We start from the raw sequence: 27,188 nt of genomic DNA, 5'->3' as shown, positions 1-27,188 counted from the left end.
ACTTCCTGGCACAAGCCAATCAGAAGCCGACCCCTGTGACCTCCCCAGCACCCACCAATGAAATTTTAGATTACCTAACCCACTCTCTAAATATAGCAGAACTAACTAACATAGTAGCCAATCAAAGTTCTACTAATGTCACTGTTTGGCTCCTACCAATCCCATTCCAGATTACCTACTCCTTCTAGAGAGTTTCCCTGCTTCCCTACAAGAAGGCCTTTGGGCCTTTGTCTGAGGTCGCCATTTTGGAGAATGGTTGACCCGCACCTGCTGGTCGTTTCTATAGAATCAACCCTCTCTGTCTTTGTGCACTGAGTCTGGGGTCTTCCTTCAGCGCTTTTCGGACCCTTACAGTGCAGGAGTTACAGGCAACTGTGAACAACCCAGGTCGGGTGCTGGAAGCTGAACTTGGGGCCTCTGCCATTTCTCTAGCCCTGAAAAATCGTTTGATAAAACCCACCCTCAAGCTGTACAACCTTCAAGATTGGTGTACATCCTTTATAGTCCTCTCTCTTCAGCCTAAAGGGTTCTCCGCCTGGCTCTCCCTGCACCACCTCAGGTCTTCCATCTGTGGCTCCCCCAAGCCCCACCTCTCCCCCGCTCCCCCAAGCCCATGCCAAATCCTGTCAGGAAATTGCACCATCTTTCAGCCCTTTCATAATCCTTTCTTGTATCTAAAGCATGGGCCCCAAACTTCACTCTGTACAAAGCAGCATGGCAGGGTAAAAAAAGCCCAGAGGAACCAGCTCACCCCCAACTGTCCTGGACTCGGCTGACTTTAGCACTGATAGGCGGGTGTCCCAGAAATTTTTTCAGCTCTTACAGACAGTCAGACAAGAGATTTTACCTCTTTAAAAGGCAACCTCCGTATTCTATCTCCTGTCATCTTAACTCTAACACACCTCAGCATCTTAAACAAAACCAAATCAACCCCCTCCAAAAAACCCACAAAACCAAAAATTAAATGTAATTGTCCCACTTGGCCACGAGGCGGCGCCATGGTCTACATAAACGGCATTGCTATTAGAAAGGAACAAAATAGTTCAGAATAGCAGGAAATTTAAAAAGCTGTCAATGTTTATGTTTAGAAAGAGGATGAAAGGAGGAAGAGGGAAAAGGCGATTAAATGAATGTTATTTCTGCTGCTAAATTCGAAAACAAAACAAGATAATGCTGACACTGGCCGTCCAGTGACCTTGTGAAGTGAGAAAACCGATAAAGTAGCCTGAGGTCACAAAACCGTGTCATAACTGGAAAGTCTGGAACTTTCCGCAGGTTTCAAAGGTCTATCTGCAGCTGAGCAGTAAGGGAAAATAGATTGGAGCCAATGCTGCGTAAGTAAAGGAGATTTTGGTGTGCATCCTTAATGGGGAGGTGGAGGAAGTGACAGCTAAGACATGTTCAGGATTCCAAGCCACCAGCTTTAGTTACCTTTTTACAGCTCTGACAAAAACACCGCGATCCCCGACCCCCGCGGCGGCGACTTATAAAAGAAAGCATTTAGCAGGGCGTGGGGCCACCATTTTACATTCCATTGCTTGCGAGGCAGAGGCAGGCGTGTCTGTGATTTTTGAGGCCGGCAGGATTTACACAATAAATTCCAGAATAGCTACCTGAAACTTCCCCCATTACTCATGCAGAAACTATCTCCACGTGCTAATCACTTGCAAATCAAACAATATTATCTGTAAGGAAGTCTCCTTTCAGTGGCCAACAAAGAACTCAATGTTTTTTTGGAGGTGACTTGTCTCATAATGTCACATTAGGACTCTGTATTTTTTTTTAATTTTACTTTTATTTATTTTTACCCTACAGCTTTTACATATATATAATATGTAAAATATTATATATATATATATAAAACGACTTCCATCTTTGGGTTTTTATTGGATTCCTGAATGTGCAAACAAGTGTGTCACTGTGTCGTCTAGATCTGTTTCTTGTGGCTTCCCTTGGGTTCTTTTCCTTCTGTGTGTTTCCTTTGCCCTATTCTTATCTGAATATTATTTTGTTATTATTCCTTAGATGCCAGTTTGTCTTCCAATGAAGGGGGAAGGTAGATCCAGATGGGGAGGGACTGGTGGGGGGGGTAGAGGGAAGGGAAACCATAATCAGAATATATTGTATGAAAAAAAATCTGTTTTCTTTTTTCTTTTTCTCTTTCTCTTTTTTTTTTTTTTTTGGACAGGGTTTTTGTCCTGGAACTCACTCTGTAGACCAGGCTGGCCTCGAACTCAGAGATCCGCCTGCCTCTGCCTCCCAAATGCTGGGATTAAAGGTGTGCACCACCACCACCCAGTTTGGAAATAAGTCTTTAATTCAGTTAAATTTAGATTCTTTTCTGATTTTCTTACCCCTACATAGTCTAAGAAAATGAATTTTATTTATCCTTATCTCCACCCACCCCCCTTTGAAGAAAAACCTCTACAATAACGTTCCCTGTGACGTGGAGTTGACTCCCAGTTTCTGCCTTCTTGACATCCATAGTCTGAGAGATAGGCCGAGCTGTCAGGATAATGACTCTGCTCCACGGTGTCTCATCTGAGACAATTAGAGCATCGGGACTGTGCACTAGGTGGCTGTCTCTGTCATCGTCTGCTTGCCCATCATGGTTAGAACTAGGCTACTTTTTTTTTTTTTTTTTGTATTGCAAACTCTCCCTTCCCTTCCCCACAGGTATATTTTTATCCAAGACAGCATTCCTCTAACTCAAGGCTTAAAAACGGAAGCCCATCTGATGTCAAAAAAGATGAGGACTTTCCAATCGTGAAGCAGGTTGGAGCCTAAAAAAATAAAAAGGAAAACATTCCCTTTCTGACAAATCTTCTCTCCAGGAACCAAAATGGAAAAGACAGGTCCTGACTGACAGCTCTTTCTGAGTTCTGTTGAGAATGACAGGAGACGTGATTTCTCAAATCCTCACTAAGGAGGGAGGCCCCTTTGTTCCTCCCATATCAAAACTGATGTGCAGCGGAGCCCCACTGGAAACCCCTCATGTGTACAAATACTCTCCAGTCTTAATGCATAGTCTCGCTCCTCTCTTAGGTCCTGTATTCATCTCTCCAAGACACTGCTTCATGGAGGATCACAGACCATGTAAAGCAGCTAAGTTCAAGATAGCAGCATTGGCAGGCACCCACAAGTCAGACAAAGAGCCAGTGTGGACTGGAGAGATAGATGGCTGTCCTTAAAGTGTTAGCTACATAAGCTTAAGAGCTTAGTGAGAATTTTGGTTTCTTTAAAAACCCAGTAACTAATGTTATGTGATTACATTTTTGTTTTAATCCCAGGTGTGCAGTATGTGCTGCTTCAGGTTGCCCACAGCCGATCACTATGATTTGTCTCGTGCTTTAGGAGCGGCATGATTGTCCTGCAAGCAGTTTACTCTCCAAATTAAGGAACTGGCTCTCCAAATTAAGATCTACATATTTGGGGGCTGGAGAGATGGCTCAGTGGTTAGGAGCACTGACTGCTCTTCCAGAGGTCCTGAGATCAATTCCCAGCAACCACATGGTGGCTCACAACCATCTGTAATGGGAGCTGGCGCCCTCTCCTGGTGTGTCTGAAGATTGCTACAGTGTACTCATACAAAAACGTAAAATAAATAAATAAATCTAAAAAAATCTACATATTTAAAATGTTGTCATAGTTCTTTGTGACTTAAACAGAATAAAAGAAATCTGGGCACTCTTGAGAGGTTACAAATGTGAGGACCTCAGAGCAGCCATGGAGGCTGCTGCTCCCCCTGCTGTGGTTCCTGCAGCAGCTGGTGTTCCTCGTCCCTGCTGCTGTGCTCTGTCAGATGCTCTGGAGCAAAGAGATGAGAAGTTAGGTCGGCTGGTGGTGGCACACGCCTTTAATTCAGCACTTGGGAGGCAGAGGCAGGTGGATTTCTGAGTTCGAGGCCAGCCTGGTCTACAAAGTGAGTTCCAGGACAGCCAGGGCTATACAGAGAAAAAAAAAAAAAAAAAGAAAGAAAGAAAGAAAAGCTAGATATCCTGAAAACAACCAAGATTGGACTTGGACTTGCCCTAGGAACTGGCCCTTTAAGTGTTGATAAAAGCACTTTAATCAGCAGGAAGTAGACTAAAGAAATATATACCCCTTTCCCCTCTAACCTTTTGTCTCTTCTGCCTAGTGTTGTGAGTTGGAAAGGATTAGGGTTTAGGGTGGCGAAGGGTTATAGAGGTAAGAACCAAATAAAGTAGCCAAAGAGTATGGCTATGTAAGGGCCTGAGTTCAGGTTCCAAGTGCCCACATGAAAAACTGGTTGATGCAGCCTGTGATGCATAAATAGGGGAGTCAGAGGCAGGAGGATGCCTGGGATCCACTGGACAGCCAGTTTAGCTGAACTGGCAAGCTCCAGACCTGTGAGAATCTCTGCCTTAAAAAAATAAGACAATAGTAAATATAAACCTTAAATAAGGTGTTAGAGAGATGGCTCAGTGTGTAAGAGCACCGACTGCTCTTCCAGAGGTCCTGAGTTCAAATACCAGCAACCACATGGTGGCTCACAACCATCCGTAATGAGATCTGACGTCCTCTTCTGGAGTGTCTGAAGACAGCTACAGTGTACTTACATATAATAATAAATAAACCTTCAAAGAAAAACTTAAGTAAACCTTTGACCCTGCAAAACTATCAGTGTGTTTACATGTATATGAACACATGCTAACAGCCCAATATATTTGCATAAGTGGTGACATCACTGTCTCCTTGTCCAATTTCAGGGTTTTCACCCTGACCAGGTCTTACAGAAAACGACTTGCAGATACTGATGTTCAGAAAACATGTGCTTATACAGAGCTAGGATGATGGGACTCCAACGTGGAAAAGAAGGTATCACAGAAGGAAGCCTCAGGCAATGTTCCCATACTAGCTGCATGGGGAGGCTACTCTGCTGGGGTTTGGTAGGTAGGTGGCTCTCCAAATTAAGATCCCCATATTTACAATTTTGTCATAGTTCTGGGTGACTTAAACAAAATAAAAATGCTTCAAAATTAAAATGGGTCATTGCCTGTTTTCGGGAACAGTATGATCCTGTCCCTTCTCTTTAAGAAGGTATCTGGTGGACAGATTTAGGACAGGTCTGGTTCCAATTTTAGCTATTTGTTTTGAGATAGAGTTTGGCTATTGTGGTGGCCTGAGTGAGAATGGACTCCATAGGCTTAGCTGTTTGAATGTTTGCTGTCAGGTTAGTGGAACTGTTTGGGAAGGATTAAGAGGACTGACCATGCTGGAGGAGGTGTGGCTTGCTGGAGGAGGTGTGGCTTGCTGGAGGAGGTGTGGCTTGCTGGAGGAGGTGTGGCTTGCTGGAGGAGGTGTGGCTTGTTGGAGGAGGTGTGGCTTGCTGGAGGAGGTGTGGCTTGTTGGAGAAGGTGTGGGCCCGCTGGAGGAGGTGTCCTAGCACCCATGTCAGATGGCTCACGACACCTGTAACTCCAGCTCCAGGGGATTGGACACCTTCTCCTGGCTTCTGCGGACATCTGCACATGTGGAGTGCATACAAACATGCATAAATAAAAGAACAAGTCTTAAAAACTTTTTTCTTCTTCCTCTCCCCTGTGTCCCTGGTTTCTGTTTGTTTAGATGGTTCTGGTTTTTGAGACTGAGTCTCACTGTGACTAATTTTAATTCACTTGTTGTCTTTTATTCTAGACCTTTCTGTTTACAGTGAAGCAGAGGTAAATGCAGACTTCTCCACACTTCTATGTATCACTATCTGCTATGGTGTGTATATGCTCGGCACAGGGAAGGGCACTATTTAGAGGTGTGGCCCTACAGTGGGCATGGGGCTTTAAGAACCTAATCCTTGCTGCCTGGAAGCCAGTCTTCTCCTATCAGCCTTCAGGTGAAGATGTAGAACTCTCAGCTCTTCCTGTACCATGCCTGCCTGGATGTTGCCATGTTCCTTTCTTGATGGTAATGGACTGAACCTCTGAATCTGTAAGCCACCCCAGTTAAATGTAGTCCTTATAAGAGTTGCTTTGGTCATGGTGTCTGTTCACAGCAGTAAAACCCTAACTAAGAGAGCATTCGTTAGAAAAAAAAAGTTACACATGGTGGGGCATCCCTGTTATTCCAGCGCTAGGAAATCTGAGGCACGAGGAATAAGACTTCACAGCCAGCCTTGGCTACGGTGAGAGACCCACCCGTCTCAAAAAAAGAAAGGCCGGGAATACAGGAAAATATGTCCAGCATGGGTCCCAGATCTCATCCTAGAACCACAACAAACACACACTGCAAAACAGTCACGGAGGACAGGTGGGTCACCAACCATGCCCCCACTTTATTTTATATATGTGTCTGTAGCTGTCTTCAGACACAGCAGAAGAGGATATCAGATCCTATTACAGCCACCATGTGGTTGCTGGGATTTGAACTCAGGACCTCTGGAAGAGTAGTCAGTGCTCTTAACTGCTGAGCCATCTCTCCAGTCCCATAACCCCCATACCCCACACACGTTAAAGCAGCAACAATGCTTTGGAAGCGATGATCCCCTTAAGCTGACCTGGATCTGTAGCCAGTCCTCCAGCTTGGGGTTGCATCTGCGGAGACCACACTGTGTGTAAGCAGAGGGCTAGTTTTCTCCCACAGTTTAGGATGCTCTTTTTAAGGACAGCGAGGCACAGTGCCTGGCACAGAGCACTTGCCCAGCGCTGGGGAGACGGCTCAGTGGGTGAAGGGCTGCACACACATGAGGAGTGGACTTGGACCCCAGAGCCCACAGAAAAGTCAGGCACAGAACACACCTGTGCCCCAGTGCTGGGGGCCTCAGGGACAGAGGCAAGAGGGTCGCTGGGGTTCACTGACCAGCCAGACTGGCCAAACATTCTGAGAGAGACCCTGTCTCCAAAAATAAGATGGAGACAGGTGTGGTGGCAAACACCTTAATCCTAGTACCATGGTGAGGCTCTGCTTCCAACTGTATGTGTATGTGTGTGTGTGTGTGTGTGTGTGTGTGTGTGTGTGTGTGTACACAAATATAAATATATATACAAATATAAATATATAATTATATTTATATAAGTATATATGATATTGGTAGACTACCTATGTAGACCAGGCTGGCCTGAAACTCACAGAGATTCTCCTGCCTCCTGAGTGCTTGGATTAAAGACATTCACCACTACACCTAGCCCCCTGTCACCATTCTTTTTTTTTTTTAATATTTATTTATTTATTATATGTAAGCACACTGTAGCTGTTTTCAGACACTCCAGAAGAGGGCATCAGATTTTTTGTTACGGATGGTCTCGAGCCACCATGTGGTTGCTGGGATTTGAACTCAGGACCTTCGGAAGAGCAGTTGGTGCTCTTAACCGCTGAGCCTTCTCTCCGCGCGCCCCCCCCCCCCGTCACAATTCTTGATGACATAGACTGGTGGATCTCTGTGATCTCTGGGCTAGGCTGATCCACATAGTGAGTTCTAGGGCAGCCAGAGCTATATAGTGAGACCCTGCCACAAGACAAAAACCAACCAACCAAAACAAAAAGTTTTAAAAGGATAGACAGAGACAGAGGAAGACTCCTAACATTGACATTGATGTCTCCACATTTGCACACTTGAGTGCAACCCACACCCCAACACAGCCTAAACCCCACACCCCCACATAGCCTGAACCCCACTCTCCCACCCCCACCCCACACCTCCACAGCCTGTACTGCACACACTCACAAGCCTGTACCCCACACACCCACACAGCCCGCACCCCACACCCCCACACAGCCTGAACCCACACTCCCACACCCCCACACAGCCTGCATCCTACACCCTCCCACAACCCGCACACCCCCACACCCCCATACAGCCTGAACCCCACACCCACACACTCCACACCCAAACAGCCTGCATCCGACACCCTCCCACAACACACACTCCCACACCCTCCACACAGCCTGCACCCCACACCCCCACAAGCCTGCACCCCACACCGCCACACAGCCTGCACCTCACACCCTCCCACAAACCACACACCCACAAGCCCCGCACCTCATACCTCTACACAGCCCACACTCCACCCCACACACACAGCCCGCACCCCACACACGCACGCACACCACGCAGCTACTTTATGTACTAACATAGACATTACTGATTCGCTGTGATCACATCAAGAATGGTGGTGAGAGGGGCAGGCATAGTGGCAAAAGCTTTTAATCTCAGCACTTGGGAGGCAGGAGGATCTCTGTGAGTTTGAGGCCAGCCTAGTCTACATAATGAGCTCCAGGCCAGCCAGAATTACAGACTGAGAACCTGTCACAGAAACAAACAAACAAACAAACAACATGGCATCAAGAGTTTAAAGCCGCCAGGCGTGGTGGCGCACGCCTTTAATCCCAGCACTCGGGAGGCAGAGGCAGGCGGATTTCTGAGTTCGAGGCCAGCCTGGTCTAAAAAGTGAGGTCCAGGACAGCCAGGGCTATACAGAGAAACCCTGTCTCGAAAAACCAAAAAAAAAAAAAAAAAAGAGTATAAAGCCAAGCTGGAGAAACTGAGGCAGCACCACAGACAAGCATACACATTATCGCTACCCCCTAAGAATATCCTCATTTCCCCTTTGGATTGCCTCCAGAACATGTGGCTGCCTTCTCTTCGGTGTGCCTGGTGCTCTTTGTGTTCTGCCTTTGTTATTAAATTCTAATTTTATTGCGTTTGAGCTGAGGACTAAGGTCTGCATGGTTATGATCCTGCACCTTTGGAATTTACTGAGACTTATTTTATGGCCCAATTCCTGGTCTGATTTTGAAGTAATTTTTTCCATATGTTCTCAAGAATGTGCAAAAATATGGTGAACTTTGATTTTTGTTACTATTCTCTTTCTCTTCTCCCATCTCAATGTACACACACACATACATAATATATATGTTATAATAGATCATACGAAAATATATGTGGACATATGCATATACTTGTGGTATGTTTATGTAGACTGAGCTTATTAATTACATTTTTGAAACTGTTGCTATCTAGCTTTCTGGGTTTCATTTTAAAAGATTTTTAAAATTATTTTTATTTTCCGTGTATGAGTATTTTGCCTATGTAATGTGTATGTGCCTGGACCCTTCAGAAGCCATAGGAGGGTGTTGGATCCCCAAGAACTGGGGTTATAGATAGTTGTGAGCTGCCATGTGGGTGCTGGCAATTGAACCTTTGTCCTCTGGAAGAGCAGCCACTGCTCTTAACCACCGAGCCATCTCTCCTGCCACATCACCTGGGTGTTCTCGCCCCAGTGCCGCTCCCGGCTTCCCCTTCCCTTAAGATGCTCTAAGCACATTTCTTTTTTTGGTTTTTCTAAGCACATTTCTTAGTTCCTCAGTTTCGTTCTCTCTACCTGCTGCTCTCAGTACCCACAGAAAGCCTAAGGTCCACCACCCACGTCCTTATCTCTGCCTGGAGAAGTCGTAGGAGACACAGGCACAGCAGAAATATGACAGGGCCAGAGGCAGCCCATTCCTATAGCCCCGCAGCTCCGTGAGGATTTCTGGTACCTATAGAAGGCAGTGGCTCAGGATTGTTACAGTAAGATGGGCAGCAATAGTGGCACAGGGTCACCCTGGGAAAGAAGCAGGAGCAGGAAGGCTAAGGCCTCTCCCCCAGCCTGGCTCTCTGTAGTGGCGTCCAGCTGCTTCTTAGGTTAGACTGGTGAATAGTCCCTCAGCTGGGCCTTGTGGCGTCCCCAGAGGATGCCTACCTTTACTGCTGCAGTTTAGTTCATTTGTGGAACCCCCTCCAGTATTGCCGCTCTTCCTCCTTCCCACCTTCTGTCTTCTTTTCCCTTTCTTACCCCCTCCCTCACTTTTCCCTCTTCCTTTCTTTCTTGCCTTTTTCTATGGATGACTCCTAGCCCTGTACAGGCTAGACAAGTTCCCCATCACTGAGTTACACCCCCCCTCGTTTATTTTTTACTTCCTTGTATGTGTGTGTTTGTGTGTGTGTGTGTGTGTGTGTGTGTGTGTGTGTGTGTGTGTGTGTAGGCGTGCACACCTCTCTGTATATAGGCTGAGGCTAAAATCTATGCGCTCCAGAGATATTTTGGGGGGGGGGGTTCAAGACAGGGTTTCTCTGTGTAGTCCTGGCTGTCCTGGAACTCACTCTGTAGACCAGGCTGGCCTCAAACTCAGAAATCTGCCTACCTCTGCCTCCCAAGTGCTGGGATTAAAGGCATGTGCCACCATGCCTGGCATCTTTGCTCTTTTTTAAAACTAAGGTATAATCCACATACCACAAATCTACTCCTTCCATATGCCCAGTTCAGTGATATCCTGCTTATCCACAAAGTCTCAACAGCCATTGCCAAAGCGGAGAACATTTGTATCCACCCCAAGAAAACCTGCATCAACAGATGTGGCCGTTCCATGCCCCCAGCCAAGGCAGCCACCCATCTCCTTTTTGCTTCTATAGCTCTGTTTGGCTGATTCCCAATGTCTCATAGACAAAGTCAAAGTCACACAGTCTAGGGCCTTTGGCTCCTGGCTTCTCTTTACCTAGGACAGTGTCTTCAAACCTCATTCTCGATAATGCTAGTGTGGATGTTTAACCTGTTTTATGACAGAATGGTACCCCATTTGTATGAACACAGCATGGGGGAGGTATTTGCATTTGGGGCTCTTATACACGATGGTGCCTTGGATGTTTGGGTGTGGATGTCTGTACAGATGTGTGTTCTCAATATGCTTGTGCATCCAGGCATGGAGCGCTGGGCCATGGGTGGCTATGCATAACTCTTCCAGGACATGCTGAGCAGTTTTCCAAGCTGCTGCTCGACTTCACATCCCTGCCAGTAGTGTGTGAGCATTTCTGTCATTGCAAGGGGTGGCCAGCATTTGTCATTGTTGCCTATCCTGGGTGGGTGTGAAGTGGTATATCATTATGGTTTTGATTTGCATTTTCCTAAAACCAAGTGATGCTTCATATTTATGTATATATGTATATGCTTACTGGCTATTTGTATGTCTTCTTGGAGGAAGTGTTTTTCCCTCAAAATAAAACCAAACAACCAAACCAAACCAAACCAGGGGGTTGGAGAGAGGCACAGACGTTAACATTTGCTGCTTTCCCAGAGTACCTGGTTTCAATTCCCAGCATCCACGTGGTGACTCACAACCTTCTATATCTTTGACTACGGGGGATCTTTTGACCCCCATGGCTCTCAGGTATGCATGTGGCATATATATACACACTGCAGGCAAAACACTCAAAAACATAAAATAAATATATACAAAATTAAAATTAAAACAGGCTATTTTTCTTGTATTGTTGAGCTGTGAAAGTTCTTCACATAATCTGGATATGAGACATAGTTTTAATTTTTTTTTCTTTTTAGATTGATTTATTTTATGCATACGAGCATTTTGCCTGAATGCATGTGCATGCACCACATGTATGCCTGGTACCCAGGGAGGTTAGAAGAGGGCAAAGGATCCTCTGAAACTGTAGTTTTGGATGGTTGTGAACTGCTATGTGGGTGCTGCTAATTGAGCCTGGATCCTCTGGAAGAGCAGCTAGAGCTCCTAACCGCTAAGCCATCTCTCTTGCCCCAGAGAGACACAGTTTATAAATAGTTCTGTCATTGCATAGCCTCGTACTTTCTGGGTGGTGTTATCTGTTGCTGGGTCTTTAATTTGATAAGGACCAAGTCCCTTTTTGCCTCAAGCTTATCACACTGGAAAGTTCCTGCCTACCCAAGGACAGTAGGATTTTCTCTGGGACTTGTACAAGTATTGTCTTTGTCGCTCCCCGGTTTCTGAAAGTCAAGGTTAATGGCTCCAGAAAGCCTTGACCTCCAGGTGAGACCTACTTTGGCTTCAAATGCAAATTGTAAATTCTAGTCAGGTAAGCTCCCCTCCCCCTCCAGGTCTGTAGGCTCACATCCAATCTTCCCATCCACTGCTCGGTGCTCAGCAAATCTGTGCGGAATAATGAGCCAATGAATCTGGACAGGATGAACTTCAAGTTGCCACCTAGTTGATTTAGTGACACAAAATATTCTTTTTTTACTACATAATTCTGGCATGTTCATCTAATAAACAGCTCAGTAAAGAGAGACCAGCAAGATGGCTCAGTTTTTAAAGGGGTCTGTGCTGTGCCCGATGACCTAGGTTCAGTCCCTGCTACCTACATTTTTGAAGGACAAATCACTCACTATGTAGCCTAGACTGCTCTTGTATTTGTAACATTCCTCCTGCCTTAACCTCCCGGGTTATGCTCCGGGATTTTATAGGTGTTCACCAATACCACACCTGGTCAGAATAGTGACTTTTATATAACACATACATTTCTTGTTAAGTATATTGACCTATCTCAGACTATGTTTTATATATGCCTGTATCATGTAATGTATATAATCTATTCTATATGCACACCTTGAATATTCTATATTTTATATGTTATTGAGCTTTGGGTCTGTCACTTAAAAAAACCATTTAACTGCAAATATCCAGATTCCATATGATGTAAGAGAGTAAGTCTCAGTTATACAGTTGTGCTCTCTCGTTGGTTTTGTATGTTGTGTGTAGCAGAAGACTACATAATTTCGACTTAAATAGCTGTTAGTGCGAAAAATGTGCAGTTTCATAAAAGAATGTTTATAATTTGGGGAGCTTTAGATTTTGTTTGCTGTCTGCTTGTTTTGGGGGCTCCTGGGTTTTTGTTTTTGTTTCTTTTTTAAGATAGAGATTTGTTATGTGGCCCAGCTGGCCTCCAATTTATGATCCTCCTGCCTCTGTTTCCAGAGTGCTGGGATTGCAGGGTGTTTACTGCCTGGTTATAACATTTATTATTCTAGAAAATATTTTTTATTTTATGTTAATGAGTGTTTTCCTGAATGTGTATATGTGTATGTATATATGTGTGTGTGTGTGTGTGTGTGTGTGTGTGTGTGTATGTGTGTGTATATATATTGAACACAGTGCCTACAGAGGCCACAGGAAAGTGTCAGGTCTCTTGGAGCAGTAGTTACAGAAGGCTGTGAACCCTTCTGTCATCCCAGCATGTAAGAAGCAGAGGCAGGTGGATCTCTATGAGTTTGAAGCTAGCCTGGTCTACACAGCCAGCTCTGGGCTAGACAGCACTACTGTTAGGATGCTGTTGCAGAAACCCAAACATAAATGAGTTGATCTTTTGACAGGTTCTTACCTGCTGACCCATCTCTCCAGCCCACAATATTTATTTATTTATTTTTAGAGCATTTCTCATAACCTAAGAGATAAACTATTTGTGTTTCAAAATACCTCTCATCAATTATGGCTGGTTTTAGTATTCAGTTGTGAAATTGCTCTGGAGAAATGTGAATAAAAGCAACAGAGTAGACGGAAACCTTTTTAGGAGTAGGCAGGGGCTTTAGATGCTTAGCTTAACCATACACACACACACACACACACACACACACACACACACACACACACACACACATATATATACATATATATATATATATATTACAGATATAATATAAAGCAGACCCAGGGACATTGGACATCACCAGGTTGAACAAATGCCCAAACCCAAACACTCAAAAACAAACAAACAAAAACCCCCAAAGCTTTCAAAGGCTAAAATAAATCTTTTATGAGCATACGCAGGAATCCATTTTACATTTAAGCACTATTTGTAAATCTCACACAAAAGACAACTTTGCTGCGAAAATGTTTGTTTGTCCTCCTGTGAGGACAATTGTAATATTTCATCACAGTCAATTATAAGAAGCAGTTGAGGATCTGTGACTTGTGATGACAAGCCCACTGTGAACACTGACCCCGTCCATCGTCATGCCTATGTTAATGTTAACTACGTCTGGAAGCTTGAGCCTCCTGGCCCAGGGCGGCTGCTTCCTCTCTTTCGCTCTGTCTGCTGGAAAGTAGTCTGAATTCCACTCGGCTGAGGGGATTCTAATGAGCTGTCAATCTTGCCCCTAAATTGTTTTGACAGCTGCTCCTGGAGAAGAATATATATATAGAGAGGGTGTTCTACGCATCCAGTTTTTGCCTTGCCATGCCTGCCACGACTTTTTCCAGTACGAGACACCCCTGGCTAGGGGCTATCTCTCTCCAGTCCTAGTGCACCTTGAGTGAAGGACTATTTTAAGATCCAGTCCCCACAGTACCAGGCCGTGAAGCTTCAGTCTTCTCAGCAGAGGCTCCTTTGCAGTGCTGCCTCTTCAGGTTTGCTGGGCACAGCCCTTCCAGATCTTAGTACAGAGGTCAAGTTCACTTGCAAGTGCTCAGCTTTAAAGATAACCAGATTAAGAGGATACCATTTATATAATCAAAATGGCAATGCTCTCCTGGATCCAACTCATTGATTTTCTTCTGGTTTTGTTTGTTTTTGCAACAAGGTCCTAACAGTAGCCCTGGCTGGCCCAGAACTGGCTGTGTAGACCAGGCTGGCTTTGGATTTACAGAGATCCACCTGCCTCTGCTTCCTGAGTGCTGGGATGACACGTGTGAGGGACCTCCAATGGTTATTCTAGTTTAGCCATTTGATGGGGGACACTTCTGGGACACAGGACCCGCCCCAATAGGCCAGGGTGAGACTTAGATGGGGCAGGAGAGAGAGAGAGAGAGGAGAAGGCGTGCAGTGTGGTACTCTCTTTCTCTTAGATGGATACCACGAGGTGAACTGCTTTGTTGGACACTACCTGTCTGGGTGGACTCAAAGCTCTGCAATCTCCAAAAGACAGATGCTCAGAGATGACTGGAACTCTCAGATTCACAAAGACAGAAGGCAGAATTGTGGGTGGTTGCCATGGCCTGGCAGAGGGAACTGGAAACTGTCACTTCATGAGTGCAGGGTATCACTTATATAAGATGAAAACATTTCTGGAGCTGGGTGGCTGTAAGAATTAAAAAAAAAAAAACAAAAAAACAAATGTCCCTGATGTCACTGGAGTGCACACTTAAATAGCCTTAGCTAGTAAATTTTATGTTAAATATAATTTGTGACATTTTGAATGTTACTATTTTTAAAATTATTGTATCTTTATTCTTTTCAGATAACTTCACACACCCATACAATGTATCTCGATTGTATTTACTCTGTATGCCTCTCCCCAATTCTTCCCAGGTACACCTTACACCCCCTTCAAACTTCATGTCCCTTTAAAAACATAGCCCACAAAGTCTAGTCTGTGGTGCTCACACACTCATGCATGTGATATCATCCACTGGAGGCTGGTTGACCTACCAGGGCCCACACCCCTAAAGAAAACTGACTAACCCTCTCAACTGTCAGTGACTCCTTAGCTGTGGTGGGAGCTCCAGTCTCTTGTCCCTCCATCCTGGAATGGTGACTGGCTTGATCTTGTTGTGTAGGTCTTGTGCAGGCAGCCACAGATATGATGACTTCATGAGTGCAGCAGTCCTGTCCTGTTATGTCTTGAAGACGCTGTTTTACTCTGGCCCTTCTCAATCAATAAAAAAAAATCTCAATTTATTTTATGTATGTAAGTACACTGTAGCTGTCTTCAGACACACCAGAAGAGGGCATTGGATCCCATTACAGATGGTTGTGAACCACCATGTGGTTGTGGTTGCTGGCAATTGAATTCAGGACCTCTGGAAGAGCAGTCAGTGCTCTTAACCGCTGAGCCATCTCTCCAGCCCTCAAACTCTATCTCTTACAGTCTTTCCATGCCCTCTTCTACGAAGGTCTGTGAGCCTCAAGGGGAGGGGGCGTGATGTAGATGTCCCATTTCCGGTTGAGAGTTCCAGTGACACTTATTGTACTTTAGTTGAGTCTGCCTTAGGTGTTGTCCACTGCACAAAGAATCTTCTCTGATGAGTTCTGAGAGCTGCAGTAATCCTGGGTAGAGAGAGAGGAATTTAGAGGGGAGTTTGATAATATGTCCGTTTAGCAAAATACTAGTAGGTGTTTTACCCCTGGGTCCTATTATCTCCCCAGCCAGGGGTTCTTGGCCCGATTTACAGTACAAACACATTCCTTCCTAGATATCAGGCCTTAGAGGCAGCTAGAGAGTGACTGGTTATCCCCATAACATTTACACCACCATTGCATCATGGCTACACATTGCCAGGCAGTCTTTATTGCAGCACAGAGAATTCTCAGCTGGGCGGGACCGTAGATCCCTCTCCTACGTAAAGGCCGTATAGCACTCTCTGGAGCTAGAAGATCTCTCTAGAAGCAAGGGAGCGTCTTGCTCTGAATCGCTAGATTCCTCCATGACTTGTGACAAAAGCATGTGAAGTCCTCAGTCATTGAGTTTTACCATTAAAACCAAGAGCCAGAGCCTATTTTGTTTGGGGGTGGGGGAGGGGCCCAGGGACACACCTGAGTAATGGTTTAAGAACACCTGGCCCAGGGCCAGTTTAACAACCTATGGTTTCAGGTGTAAGGTAACTCTTACTGAACACACACACACACACACACACACACACACACACACACACACACACACACATATACCCACACACACATACACACACACATGCACACACACAGATACACACACACACACATACACACACACATACACTCACACCACACACACATACACACACACATACATACACACACACACACACACACACCACATATATGTGGCTTTAAAAGAACACTATGTTTCTATATGCCCTTTTCAAACATCCATAGTGTTGACTGTCTCTTCTCCTGTACACTTCTATCCCTTCCCCTGACAAACACCTCTCCCCAGTTGCCCCTTTTATACCATTTTTTAAAGAGAAAGAGAAAAAGTCTCACTATGGTGCCCAGGCTGGGTCAGCCTCCTTAGCAGCCAAGATTACAGGCAAGCACCTCCGCGTCAGCCTCATACCACCATTTTTTCCTTGCTGGTGTTAAACCCAAGGCCTCCTGCGTGCTAATCAAATACTCTAACTCTGAGCCACACCCCTAGTCCCCGGAAGTGTTCTCCCAGAAGCTCTCTGTCATTTTACACGCAAGATTAGCTGATTCTAGAGACGTTTGTACAGAATATAAGCGAACATATTTGTGATAATAATATTTCATGAAGGGTGACAACGAAGCAACTTATTGAAGACAAGGTTTATATGGGCATATGATTTCTGAAGGATGGAAGTCTACCATGACTGGCAGGCACAGCGGCAGGGGTGGGAAGCTGTGAGCTCACATTCTCAAGCCCAGTCGGGAAGCAGAGAGTGGTAAACTAGCCATGGCACAAGACTTTTAACCTCAAAGCCTTTTCCCATTGACATACTTTCTCCAGCGAGAATGTATCTCCTCGTGGTGGCGCACACCTTTAATCCCAGCACTTGGGAGGCAGAGGCAGGCGAATTTCTGAGTTCAAGGACAGCCTGGTCTACAAAGTGAGTTCCAGGACAGCCAGGGCTATACAGAGAAACCCTGTCTTGAAAAACAAAACCAAAAAAAAAAAAAAACAACAACAACAAAAAAAAGAATGTACCTCCTAAAAGCTCCCCAGGCAGTGCCACTAACTGTGGACCCAGTCTTTATAGACCCAGAACCGTGGAAGAGGTTTCTTATTCCAACTGCCACAGGGAGGGATTAAGAAAAACAAACATGGGCTGGTGAGATGGCTTAGTGAGTAAGAGCACCGACTGCTCTTCCAAAGGTCCTGAGTTCGAATCCCAACAACCACATGGTGGCTCACAACCATCTGTAACGAGGTCTGACTCCTTCTTCTGGAGTGTCTGAAGAAAGCTACAGTGTATTTACATATAATAAATAAATAAATAAATAAATAAATAAATAAATAGAAAAACAAACATGAAAAATGCAAAGAGTTCATAAGATGGGAAAATAATAAAAAGTGGACTACACACACATATATAAATATATATATTAATATATATATATATATATTTATTTTATTTTATTTTATTTTTTGGATGAGTCTGAGCTCCATATTCCAGCCAAGCAGAAACATCTCAAGGTGAGGCAGGAAAATCAAATGTAGTTATCCAGGACAGTTTTGCAAACAGTTGTGGTATGTACAGCCAGATATTCCTATGATAAGGAAGATGTTTTTCTGTACCAAGTAGAATGTTTATTTAGCAATCTCTCTGGCCATGTCTGACTAGAGGCCACACCTGCTCTCTAGTCGATGATGACACTGCTGCTGTTGCACATGTCAAGTGTCCCCTGAAGGTTAGAAATCTCACCCAGCTTCACAATGAAAGTTAGTCACGGGCCCACAGGGGCTGGTGTCAGTGCCTATGAACTCCCGCCCTGCTGTTTCAGCCCGGACAGGGGCTGCCTTGCCTATAACACCTGTATGGTTGCCTTATGTTGTTGAAATGACCTTTGTGACACCTTCTTCTTCTTCTTCTTCTTCTTCTTCTTCTTCTTCTTCTTCTTCTTCTTCTTCTTCTTCTTCTTCTTCTTCTTCTTCTTCTTCTTCTTCTTCTCCTCCTCCTCCTCCTCCTCCTCCTCCTCCTCCTCCTCTTCCTCCTCCTCCTCTTCCTTCTCCTCCTTTTCCTTCTCCTTCTTCTTCTTCTTCTTCTTTTTTTTTTTTTTCAAGACAGGGTTTCTCTGTGTAGCCCTGGCTGTCCTGGAACTCACTTTGTAGACCAGACTGGCCTCGAACTCAGAAATCTGCTTGCCTCTGCCTCCCAAGTGCTGGGAGCAAAGGCATGCGCCACCACGCCTGGCTTGTGACACATTCTTATCAAGAATGCCAAAGAATTCCTATTTCTGTGCGTAGTCCAAGAATCCTTATAAGGAAATCAGAGCTTCAATTCTTTGGGCAGGGTGAAGGACGGAAGAAACAAGAATTTAAGGCATCTTATGCCCAGTAGGGGACTGAATCTAGCTAACACAGCACGCTACTGCTGAGCACCAGCCCAGCTGTGGCTGTGGCTATGGCTAAACAGGGTACTGGAGAAATGGCTCAGAGGTTAAGAGCACTGACTGCTCTTCCAAAGGTCCTGAGTTCAATTCCCAGCAACCACATGGTGGCTCACAACCATCTGAAGTGGGATTTGATGTCCTCTTCTGGTGTGTCTGAAGACAGCTATGATGTACTCATACATATAAATAATATAAATAAATAAATGTTTAAATGACAAAACAGCACTGTGTTTACCACTCAGCAGTGTCTATGAGGAAGATCGGTGCCTGTCACTCACACACAGTGAAGATGGGATGGGATTGTTTTTCTCTCCTGGGCTTAAGATACCTTTGGGGTATAAGGCAGGGATGTTCAGGAATTGCACCACAGCAGACAGACAGCACACAGGTAGTTGCAAATGCAGGTGTTGTAATGAGATCACAGAAAGAAGAAATGACACACATGGATTCTATTTCTGGGTTAGAAAGTGCCTTCCATGGTGCTGGAGAGATGGCTCAGCAATTAAGAGCACTGACTGCTCTTCCAGAGGCCCTGATTTCAATTCCCAGCGGCACATGGTGGCTCACAACCATCTGTAATGAGATCCAATGCCCTCTTCTGGTGTGTCTGAAGACAGTTACAGTGTACTCATATATATTAAATAAGTATTAAAAGAAGAAGAAGAAGAAGAAGAAGAAGAAGAAGAAGAAGAAGAAGAAGAAGAAGAAGAAGAAGAAGAAGAAGAAGAAGAAGAAAGTGTCTTTCAACATTCATGTACTTGGTGGCCTCAGAATGGGACTTTTCAATAGACTCTTTGCAGATACAACTCGTGGAGACCGTCTTCATCTAGGGTGAATCTCAAATACAGTGGCTGGTACTTTTTTTTTTTTTCTTTTTTTGGTTTTTCGGGACAGAGTTTGTCTGTGTAGTCCTGGCTGTCCTGGAACTCACTCTGTAGACCAGGCTGGCCTCAAACTCAGAAATTCACCTGCCTCTGCCTCCTGAGTGCTGGGATTAAAGGCATGCGCCACCACGCCCAGCAGTGGCTGGTATTCTTTCAGTGAAGGCAGAGGCTCTGAAATGATGCCGTCCACAGGCTGAGAAGTACAGAGGCAAACCCTATCCCTCTGAACCCTCAGAAGGACCTAGCCCTACCCATGCCTGCAGAATGGTGAGAGAACCCTGCATATGGCTTTAACTCAGCAACTTTGTAAGACTGTATTGTGTACAAAAGCCACATCACTAAGGAAGATTTCACCCAGTTGCTGGCTTCTAAGTAAGAAAGACAAACTGTGGATGCAGAATAGAAATTGTAATGGGAGACACTCAGAAAAACAGCAAAAAAAAAAAAAAAAACCAAGACATACTAAAACAAAAACCAAAAACAACAACAACAAAAAAAAACCCATGCGTTTCCAAAGCATGGGGCTCTAGAGACAGCAGACATCTTTGCAGCAGTGGTGCCCTGTGTAGAGATGGTTTATGTCATCCTGTGTGCAGTTAACCCCTCATATGCAGAAAGCACAGCTTCCGTCCCAGGGAAGAGAACTCACCTCCCCATGTGGCCACCTCTGTGTGGCCTGTGGGTTTGTGCACCTGATTTATTTCCTGCTTCCTCCCACACTGCTGCCGTTTCTCGCTGAAAACATTTCACTTCGTCTTTGTTACCGGCGGGTATGTTTTATTCATGCTGTCATGGTGGTGTGTTAGTGAATTAATTCCGCAATCGAGGGCTGCAGAGATGGAACCTTCCCTTTGTGAGCTGGGGAGCAGACAACTGACGAGAGCCTTGGAGCTCTGCACACTGTGGCTTCTGAGAAGGAAGGGGAGAAGGCTACTTAGGGGCTGCTGTGTGGGAACAGCACGGGGCCTCTTAACTCATTCATTAAAGTGTTTGGCTCAAAGGCTGCAAAGGAGAAATGAAGAACCTGACATCTGGCCTCATTTGGGATAAGGTTATTCTTGCTAGAATTGTTATTTTATCAAGTTGGACTTGTCCTTTTTTTAATTATTTAAAAAATTATATATTTATTTTATTATTTATGTGTATAGGTGTTTTGCCTGCACACATGTCTGTGCATGCCTGGTGTCTGCAGAGGCCCCAAGAGGGCATCAGATCCCCTGGATCTGGAGTTATTGTGAGCTGCCATGTTGGTGCTGGGAATTGAACTCTGGTCTTTGAAAGGAAAGACAGTGCTCTTAAACGTCAGGCCACCTCTCTAGTCCTCCTCTTCTTTATAAAAAGTGATGTTTTTTTGGTGGTAGTGGGGCTGCCAGTGAGTTCGGGTGTGGTGGACATGCCTATAATTCTAGAGACAGAGGCAGGAGTCGTAGTTTAAGGTCCTCTCCAGCCACTTAGTAAGGTTGAGGCCAGCCTAGGCAGTAGGACCTGTCTCAAACAAAACAAAAGAAAACAAAACAAAACAAAAGAAAACAAAACAAAACAGCCTCGCATGGTGGTGCACGCCTTTAATCCCAGCACTGGGGAGGCAGAGGCAGGCAGATCTCTGAGTTCGAGGCCAGCCTGGTCTACAGAGTGAGTTCCAGGACAGCCAAGGCTACACAGAGAAACTCTGTCTCGGAAAAAAAAACAAACAAACCAAAAAACCAAAAAACCAAAAAACAAAACAAAACAAAACAAACCAGTAAAGCAAAGCAAAGCAAAGCAAAGCAAAGCAAAGCAAAGCAAAGCAAAGCAAAGCAAAGCAAAGCAAAGCAAAGCAAAGCAAAGCAAAGCAAAGCAAAGCAAAGCAAGACAGGCAGGAGGCAAAGAAGAGGGAGGGTTAGAGTTTGTATTGCCCGCAGGCATGTAAGTGGTGGGTGACTACAACAGTCCACCAAAAATCCCAGTGCCCTGGATTTTTTTTTTCCAGTTTTTAAAAGGAAGATTTATTTAACAAGTTTCACTTAGTACAATACATCTAAATGGAATTCACAATACAAGGTAAGGTTTAAATCAAAGCCCCAGAATTCCATACAAATAACATGACCAAACTCCTAATGTATTGGTATCACATCTCAAAATTGTTCCGGATCTTTAAAAAAAAAAGTGAAAGTGTACACTCACGTGCCTTACAGGATATTAAACCAAAAAGCTAAAATTAACAAACATGCCAAATGTTGTCACTTTGAATCATAGACACAGCTCCTATATATTTTTTTTTTTACAGAAAAGCATGTTTTTCAACATGCATCTGAAGTTTTCGATGTATTGTGGTATAAGAGCAACATTTAACGTAAGTGAAACTGCTTTAAACCTAAATATGCTTGCTGCTTAAGTACACTCCTACAACATAACTAACTCGAGGAAAGCTCAAAGGGGAGTTGACAGTTATGGTCAATACTGAGGCTGTGACAGGTTTAGCTGCCAGCTAAACTTGCTGAATAGTTCTAGCTGAATTCTAGCTTCAGGTTCAGTGAGAGACTCTGCATTAGTAAATAAAGTGGGGAGCAATCAAGAAAGACACCTGATGCCAGCCTCTGACCTCCACATGCACAGATGTGCACCCACACATGCGAACCACGTAATACACTACATGCACACACATGTAAAAGACACCCTCCCCTTATAAACTGGCTCTCAAGGAACATGACAATAGAGGGAGGGTGCGGTTCCAAGCCCTGACTGTGCTGTAAGCTGCTTTTGCTAAGCCCAGTCCTCTAGCCTCAACTTCACGTTCTTGCAGAGCTGGGACAGTGTCTCAGTCTCCTGTGCCCTGGTGCACCTTCATGACCGGAAGCATCATGAGCAGTGGACACATTCTGGACTTTGACACCACACAGGTCCTCAGCTCTGCCTGCGGCTTGCCACTAGCTGTCTGTCAGCAATGACCCTCAGCTTCAGCCTCTTTGGTAACTGGCAGCTGTCAATGCTGTGGCCAGGCTGACCCAGTGTCAGAGCAGGGCTGATGCTCGGTGCAGATGACTTCTTCCATCCCTCTGCCCACTGTTCAGCGTCACCACTGTGAGTAGCAGCTACGTGGTGAGGCTGCAGCCGTTTTCTTATGAGACCATGTAGCTTGTTTGTCCCACATCCAGGTGCATCCCAGCTTTGAAGTTCATTCGTTTTAACTAAGAAGCATCCAGAAGATGAGCTTCACATCTCTTGGTGGCTCTCGTGATTTGTGTAAGATGTCATTCTTGCTTGAGTGAATGATGTGGCAGAGGGGTGGAGAATGAGAATGGCAAAGTCACCAAACCAAGGAGACACTGCTTCTAGTTGAAAAATAGTTCATATCCACCAGAGAAGAGATTCTGTTTTTGTTTCATTTTGTGGTTCTTAAGGAGAGCAGCCCATACATTACCCGGACGGGTGAGGTTATGAGACAGTTTTCTCAGATCCTGGGCCCTCTTCTGTTCTTTGCAAAGCTGTTCTCGTTCAGGGAGAACATTTAGGATGCTCAGGCTCTTTTGATGCAGATGCTGTTTTTTTTTTTTTTTTTAAGATTTATTTATTACATGTAAGTACACTGTAGCTGTCTTCAGACACACCAGAAGAGGGCGTCAGATCTCGTTACAGATGGTTGTGAGCCACCATGTGGTTGCTGGGATTTGAACTCTGGACCTTAGGAAGAGCAGTCGGGTGCTTTTAGCCACTGAGCCATCTCACCAGCCCCACAGATGCTGTTTTATACTTTGCTAGGCCAGGGATTGCACTTGCTAGGAAGGGCTCACTAGATTGCCTGGCCCATCCTTGTACTTCCCCATTTAGCCTAAGATGTCCTTGAACTCAGGTTCTTCCTGTTTTGGCCTCCCATATAGCTATGCTTGTAGTCATCAGTTCTAGCACTCTTTATGCACAGACAAACAGACAGACAGACACACACACACTTCTCTTACCTACTCCAAGTCTTGAATATCTTAGAGGAAGCATGGTGATCTCGAACATGACAGTTGATAATTGTGATTGAACGGGCCATCAAGACAATATTTACCTTAGAAATTATGCTTGAGAATGTGTATGTGTGCAGGCAACACACACACACACACACACACACACACACACACACACACACACACACAGTTGCCTACAATGGCTACTGGTCTGGTCTAGCTTTTAAGTGTGTGTGTGTGTGTGTGTGTGTGTGTGTGTGTGTGTCTATGCATGTATGTGCTCCAAGGATGAATGAGGTGGGTGCTTTCTATGGAACTGAACTGTCCAAGTTAAAAACCTGGTTTCATTTCTTTTTTTTTAAATTTTAATAAGATTTATTGTTATATGTAAGTACACTGTACTGTCTTCAGACACATCAGAAGAGGGTGTCAAATCTCTCTTATTTTAATCCCTCCTCCCTCTTTTTTTTTAAATCCCTTCCCGTGTCAGATCTCTTTATGGATGGTTGTGAGCCACCATGTGGTTGCTGGGATTTGAACTCAGGACTTTCGGAAGAGCAGTCAGTACTCTTATCCGCTGAGCCATATTTCCAGCCCCTGGCTTCATTTCTTTAACTGGGCAATGTCTTCATCCACATTGGCCTTAGTTCTCACAGCTGTACATGCGCTCACCACACACAGCTGTGATGAATGGGACATAATCCATGTACAATGTCTATAACAGAACCTAGCAGGGAATAAGTATTGTCATTCAGGGAGTCTTAAGTCCACTTACATTGTCACTGATACTGTAGTTTAAAGTCTTTGGTACTAGCTATAAAGTGTTTAATCTTTTTTTTTTTTTTTTTTCGAGGCAGGGTTTCTCTGTGAGGCCCTGGCTGTCCTGGAACTCACTTTGTAGACCTGGCTGGCCTCGAACTCAGAAAACCACCTGCCTCTGCCTCCCAAGTGCTGGGATTAAAAGCATGTGCCACCACCGCCCAGCTAAGTTTTTAATCTTTTAAGGGGCAATTCTATAGAAATTGCTGTGGTTTTGATTACAATCACATTTTTTTTTAAAAAAAAATACAATGTCTGGGCTATACATAACTGCTTATCTCTATCTGTTTTGAGAGTCAGGGAGATGCCATTTTCCCCCCGTAAGTATTATCTATTTAGTGCTTAGACATTGCTCTGGGTTTTGAGTGTAGCATGTGCCATTTTAACACATAATATGTGCATAAGTGACCAGGGCTGAGCCAGGTGACTTGTGCAACATGGAGTTTCATTCACGTTGCAGACTTTGATAGTGAGTGTGTTGTATACGTCCGTCTCCTAATAAACAGACCACAATTTCTGATTAAAGCATCTCTATTCCCATCATCCTTCATTAGCAAGGCATTTCATCATTTCAAAGAAGGAAAACAGTAGTATTTAGTACACCGCACAGCTAATCATCACTAATGAAATTTCACTGTAATCTCCATAGCCTTTGTCTTTTTTAATTGAACAGATGAACTATAAAGTGTGTCGTTCAGTCTGGGAAGTATCACAGTTTAGAGAATTGAAACATGTTCAAACAAAATACACAGATTAAAAGTATACAGTGGTTGGTTAGAGGTGGTATTTAGAAGGACCGAAGATTTACTCAGTGTGGTAGGCTAAATAATCGTTACTAAGCATCTGACCTCAACTCAATCCCTTGAATTCTCAAGCATTACCTCTTGCAGAACTTCTGTTGCTATGACTCAGCAATGAAGAGATTAACTGTGGTTTAGCTGGGTATCCTCAGTGCAACTGTATAGATTATGAAAGAACAGAGGGAAATTTCACTACCTACAGAGGAGAAAGTGATGTAAAGATGAAGAGAGTGTGATGATGTTGGCCTTGAAGAGTTGAGTGGCATAGTGACAAGCCAAGGAATGTTGGCAGTCACCAGAAGCTGGAAGAAGGAAACAGTCTCCCCTAGAGACCTCAGAGGAAGTGTGGTCCTACTGACACCTTAGCTTGAGTCTACTGATACTGATTTGGACTCTAGCCTCTACATTTGCAGGAGATTAAATTTCTGTTGTTTTAAGACATCAAATCTGAAACCGTTGCCCCAGGGGAAAAAGGCATTGTCATATCAGATTAAAGACAGGAAGAACAGCCACTGCCTTCTTGGCATGGTGTTCTCTGGTTTTACCATGTCATGTTTTGATTTGACAAAAATCAAAATCCCCTATATTTCCTTTTGCATTCTATTGGATGCCAGGGGGTAAGTAGATTTTCTTTTAAAATGATGGCTATGGCAGTTTGGTGGTAGATGAGGTGGTGGTCTCCCTTTTGCTCCCACGCTACCTCAGATGATTTTTGATGCATATACTTAGTAAGGTGTTAATCAAATAAAGAGTGCAAATTCCAGTGGCAGCCTGTACCATAATAGTGTATATTCTAGTGACAAGTTTGCATGTCTCTCTTAGGTTTGTAAACTCTTGACTAGTGAGAGACATAAGCAAACATTTGAGGTTTTATTTCCTCTCTCCACGGGCTCTGTGGTGATCCAGACCTTGACAACACTTGACATTGTCCTCACCTGTCAACAGTACTGATGAGATAATCACCATGTCACCAATCCTTTACAGAGTATACCACAATCCACGTTGATTGACGTACTTTCTAAACAACAGGTACATTTGATGAGCTTGTCTGGTCTTTCCAAAGTTTTGGAGGCACATTTGAACATAATACATTATCTATTTTTCAGATCCTTTTCTCAGAGGACTAATACGGCCCACTACACTTAGATTTTTTTTTTTTTTCCTTTCTTCTCAGAGGATAGCTTTATCTTGAAGTACTCATGGCTCTGGGTACCATCTAGATGTGACAAGTAACTTTCATCTCTCTACAACTTCAGATTGATTGGCAACTATGTTCCCGTCAAACCTCTTTTCTGGGATGTCAGAAGTGGTCTCCAGTTCAATCCAATCCATCTCCAGCTCACTTGTTTGTAAATAGTGGTGCAGTTCCCAAGGGCAAGATGAAGGCCATGCTGGGTACCACAGAGCCTTGGCACTGACCTAGGCCCATAGCTGGCAGTTAGCAAATGCCTCCTGGTAAGGGATGAATACAGCCGCTCAGTTGCATCTGCTTTGCTGAAGTTTCGGGTTTGTGTGTGTGTGGCTATATTGGTCCTTTGCACACCATTTAAACGGTCTATTTGCCTGGCAGTGGTCTAGTGAGTGGCCTTCAGAGTGGATTCTGCTCTTGTTTTTCTTGAAACAAGGTCTAAGGGTGTGGTCCTGCCTTCCTGGAATTCACTATGTAGCTCTGGCTGCTTCTGCCTCGAGTTTGGGGATTAAAGTGTGCGCCACCACGCCAGTCAGTCGCGGTCGTCTGAAGTAGGGTGGCTTCTCTGACCAACTCTTGAGTTTCTCAGCCCTAACTCTATAGTGGTCAGGCTGGCCCGGCCATGGCGACGCGGGCTTCCCTTCGAGGTAATAACGCTCTGGGGCGAGCGGCGAGTCCGTGATTGACAGAGAGGGCGACACAGTCCGCCGGGGTCACGCCTGACCGTCGTGTTGAGCTCCTCGGGGTCGCAGGCCACGAGCT

General features: G+C 44.6%; 1 long non-coding RNA gene across 1 annotated transcript; it reads right to left on the bottom strand.

Moving 5' to 3' along the window:
• Nucleotides 1-13,551: 13,551 nt before the first annotated feature.
• Gm52493 lies at nucleotides 13,552-20,607 on the bottom strand. Its single transcript, XR_003955165.1, has 3 exons — nucleotides 20,339-20,607; nucleotides 15,218-15,802; nucleotides 13,552-14,834 (listed from the first exon to the last, which is right to left on the bottom strand). It is a non-coding gene; the product is annotated as a predicted gene, 52493 (long non-coding RNA).
• Nucleotides 20,608-27,188: the final 6,581 nt, after the last annotated feature.

The sequence above is a fragment of the Mus musculus genome, chromosome 4 (assembly GCF_000001635.26).
Source record: "Mus musculus strain C57BL/6J chromosome 4, GRCm38.p6 C57BL/6J".
Classification (NCBI taxonomy): Eukaryota; Metazoa; Chordata; class Mammalia; order Rodentia; family Muridae; genus Mus; species Mus musculus.
This window is presented reverse-complemented; position numbering and strand designations above follow the sequence as displayed.